We start from the raw sequence: 4,954 nt of genomic DNA, 5'->3' as shown, positions 1-4,954 counted from the left end.
TTTACAAAAAAAAAAAAAAAAAATTTACGTTTGGTCAATGGGAAAAAAAATATTACCAGTCACAAATGTGTGTTAATGATCGACACTAAATATTTAAGAAGAATCTCACGGATTTTGCAGTGAGGATCTGCATACAGCTAGGAGGACATTTAGTCGCGTGAATGCTCAGTAACACGGGATATGTGAGGAATAATCGCGCTTGTCGGTGGGTGTAGGTAGTAGGTAGGTAGGTAGAGCGCGGTCGTGTATCGGGCAGGTTCCTAGAGTCGCGTCGCAATCAATACCTCCGGTCTCTACTGTTCCCTCCTGCCCGTTCCCCGTCACTCACCCGAGAATATTTCTCCGCTTGCCACCCTGTGCCCTGTACCTCGACCCGCAAAACTCGTATCGCTCTGCTATCCCACCCACAAATCGACGAGCTATAATCGCATTTTAGCTTCTCCGCGATCGTTCGCTTTCTCCTCTGTTAGCTAATTCACAGAATTCAGGACGAAAAAGTGCAAGAAGCATATATGTATATTCATCATGCATAAACGTCATAGACGTAATGATTGCAACATGATTGTAAAATGTAAATATTGTCTGATACAATACATAAAATAGATACTTTATAGAAATTATGTAAATCAAAGTTGAAAAATAATTTTCATGATATAAAAATAATTTCAATAGGACTTTAATAACCTATAGGATTAATACCTATTTCAATTTTTTAAAGAAAAAATAGTGATTGAAAAAAATATTGAACAAATTTTTAGAATTTTTGTTTGTAACTATAATGTTATAAAAACAGAATTCAATAATGTAAATTGATTGGAAAAAAATATTGCATTGTAATGCAATAATTATATTGACTCATAATTTTGAAATTGCAAAAAATTCTAATTTTAGGAGGTATTATTTTCTCTATATTTTTGAGATACAATTTTTTGTATTTAGAAGAAAGGAATTCATTTCTTTTTCATGCTCAGTTATTTTAATTCTATGCTTTTTAATGATTATAATAATATGATATTTTGGTCATTTGATTATTTCACGATTATTTGATTAAATTATTTTGATTGCCGTTTTGATTATTGGCTATTGATTATGCCGTTTCTGCGATTCGATGCATCAGTTTAGTTGCACGAATTGAGTGACATTAGAACGGTTTCGTAGGGGATACGAGAGTGTGCATATTCAACTATTGTAACTGTTTTAATTAATAGCGAATAATCCATGAATGCCATAGATGAACCGATACATCGAATGCAAATAGTAATTGCATATTAGACGGATCGATCGTTTGAGCCAATATCTATTTCACTTTTAACGTAATCATATTCTTTTTTCTATTATCATATTTCCAGTGAAATTACATTAAATTAACATTAGTTTAATAAATAGTTGAACGTTTTTCTCATGAATAAACGAAAACTAAATAGTGGCAAATAAATGAAAAAAATTTAATATTAATATTCTTTCACAAAATGTTTCAAATTTAAAAATTAAAACTCGTGATATGAAAAGAAATGAAATAAAAAAAAAAAAGTGTAATAAGTAACAAGGATTGTGAATGGCATATTTCATTGAATATTATAAAAATGAAAATCATAAAGATCAAGAATAATCAAAGAAAAATGACAAATCCCTATTAATTTTATAAAAAGGTAGGAAAAATATATTTCATTAAAAAAAGCTTTTCAAAAATTTCTATTATAAAATCATATCATAAATCTTTTTCCAATAATATTTTAAAAAAATATTTTCATAATAGCTTCTTTAAAAATTAATTTTAAAAATTTCTATTTTTTACAGAGATTCTAATTCAACATCTCAATTTGATACATTCAGTACATTGATTATAAATTATTATATAAGAAGAAATGAAGAGGAAAAGAAAGATGAATCGTCTTCCCAGATGAAGGACAACGAGCAACCATATAATCAGTATCGGATTGAAAGGGTGCAAAGATTCGGGCTAAATACACTGCTAAACGGTAGTCGTGCAATCAACGATGGGCCAGCGCATAGCGAGCAAGCCGAGTGGTCAATTAAGATCACCGGAAAGTGTCGATATGCTCTGCGCGAGCGTCCGAGGACGCGGGCGAGCGGACTCGCGTGCATCTGCGCGACTGCATCGCACGCGTGACGAGGAAAAAGAGGGGTGACGCACGGTCGCACCAAGGGAAGCCGTCAAAATGTCGAGGCTCGTGCATCCAGCAGGCATATCGAGCCAAAGACACGCGAGGGAGGAGTATTCCTCGCTCTCTCCTTTCTACTTGCTCTCCCTCTGTTTCTCTCTCCTCTCGCTGTGTGTAACGATCGCCGGTCATCGATCCGCTATCGCATCGACGCGATGCTTGGTTGCTCGAGAAAACGAGAGCCTCCCGTTGCTGCGAACGTCACGCGGATTTTCCTTGAAAAGTACGCTCAAGATTGATCGGATCTTATGTTTGATTAGATTTGGAATTTTAGAATCGATGATCCAGAGATTTATATTAACACTAGAATTACGCATGATTAACGTGAAATTTATCAAAATGACACGCTGTTTTTGTAATTACTTAAGATATATATCCGATGAAATTATGTTAATTTTATCCTTATATACTTTTATAAAAAAAAATGCGTTATTATATAGAACTGTCTTTAAAATAACAGCTGAATAAAATTAATCGAATAGATAATGAATTAAAATTTTGAGGAGAAGAGATTTTTGAGCTAAAGTTCGTAAAATGATTTCTATATCTTTGATTGGTGCAAAATTGTTTGGTACTTTTTCAAAATGAGTGCAGTATGTGTTGATATAACACGATAAAAAGATTACTGCAACCCCCGTACAACAAGGTGAAAAAAATTACTGCAATCCTTGTAACGTGGTAGATAAATTTCAAAATACAGCAAGAAATGAGGGACTTGCACTTATGCACGAACTTTTTAATAGTTAAGTATGCTTTTTTACTATAAAAAATAATTTAGAACTCCATCAAAATATTTGTTTTTCTACTTATAATAATTTTTCGAATTTTAGATATCGCATCTACATCTTACTTACATAGTTAATACAAATACATTTATTATATTTTCAGAATAGAGAGAATATTTTCAAAAGAAAAACGAATAAATCTCAAAGTAAGGATAAAATAAAATTTATGTTCCAAATATATGTAACAAATAACGAAACAATGAATGACGAAATAACGCATAATATAGAATCACGATTCAAGTTAAATGAAAAAGAAGAACCGATATGGACCAATACACAGCAGCCGGAGTAAACGATCCATTTAAAAGGCGAGTTCGAACTCTGGGGTAATCGATGAGAGTTGCCGAGTGGAGGGATGGTAGCAAGAATAACACGACACCTCGATCAACTCTTCTCTCTTGAACAAAAACACGTTCAATTTCAAGTGAGACGGATCCTTTGACAGAGGATCAACGAGGAGGAAGCTTTTGCAAATCGATAGGCGGGCGAAAAAGGGTTTCTTGGGATATTTTGCGCACATCGGGGGAGACATTGAAGGCCGGAACTCTTTTCGTTCACCTCGTGGCTTGAACGCTCTTCGCTCACCAGGGTGGGGAAAAAGCCACCCTCTTGCTAGACCAGCCCCTCCCTCTCTCTCTCCCTCCAGCTCTGTCGGATTCGTCGATGACGAAACGCACACGTAAATTCGTCGACGTGCACGGTGCTGCCGCTCGCAAAATCAGTGCGATCCAAGTGCACCGCGAGGCAGGAACACGGGTCTCCCGTGCGCGGCCTATCGTTCCCGCTTGCGGCACGCGCGCCTCTTCCAGAGAAGTATCAGTCAGATAGCGGGAGACGCTCGCGTAAATAGGTCGTTGGATACTGCGTTGGACGAAGAAAGAATAAATAGCCAAGAGAAATAACTCCGAGGAGAATAGAAATTAAATTTATGATTGTGATTAGAATGTATCGAGAGTGACAACGAAAAGCGTAAAAAATCGAATGGAAGAAATCATAAATTCGAAGGTGATAGATGATATTTTAACTGGTTGAAGTGATTCATGTAGATTTTGTCCAAGTAATTGAATAAACATCGTGAAAGAGGAGAATGATTGGAGAATAAAAACGATCAGTGCGTTAAACATTGGAATTTTGCATTGGAGATTAGGTGTACGTGATTGAGTGTATTTTTAATAAATCATCATGATTCGAGTGATGTTAATAAAACAAATAGGGTACATCTATTTGTTTGAATAAAAATGAATTTTCAATGTAGATATCATTGATTATACAAAACTGTTTAAAAAGAAGAAAAACTTATGTAAAAACTTATTATAGAAAAACACGAAACAAAATTAAAACATTCGTACAGAGATAAGAATCAAATTTATAGATGATTGCAGATACAATTCTTTGCTAAACAGATGAAAATAATTTCGTTTAATTGCTCGCAATAAACTAAAATAAACTATCGATTGTCGTCAGAAAAACGTGAATTCGAGATGCGTGACACTCGAACAAATTAGAAGAAAAAAAACGGGAATGTGGGAGGTGTTGAAAGGAGAGAAAAAACTTTGAGCATCGATCTTGCGCCCGATGCAGTTACTATGACGCGGGTTGTCCAATACGTTCAATTGTATCCACTTTGGAATCGACAGGTCGCGTGGCCCTCGAGCCAAGATCGTCGGGTCTATAGTTAGTAAGTCTCTACGAGCTTTTGCGAATTGGATCAACGGCTATGCGGGGTAAACGATGACGACGAGGAGGACGAGGACAACGTCGGCGGGGACAATAATGACGCCACGCGCGACGGGACTAAAAACACTGGGTCTTCCCGACGGAATGCAGGAGGCCGATCGAACGCCTCCCGATGTACCCTTCTCTTACGTGGTCTTCCCACGTAAATTCTATTTGCTGGCGTATATGATAAAACAATAGAAAAGAAAGGAGAAGACGAGAATTTAAGAAAGAAGAAAAATTGTAAAGAAGCAAAAAGAAGAAAAAGTA

Source organism: Apis dorsata, unplaced genomic scaffold (assembly GCF_000469605.1).
Source record: "Apis dorsata unplaced genomic scaffold, Apis dorsata 1.3 scaffold_1086, whole genome shotgun sequence".
In the NCBI taxonomy this organism is placed as follows: Eukaryota; Metazoa; Arthropoda; class Insecta; order Hymenoptera; family Apidae; genus Apis; species Apis dorsata.
This window is presented reverse-complemented; position numbering follows the sequence as displayed.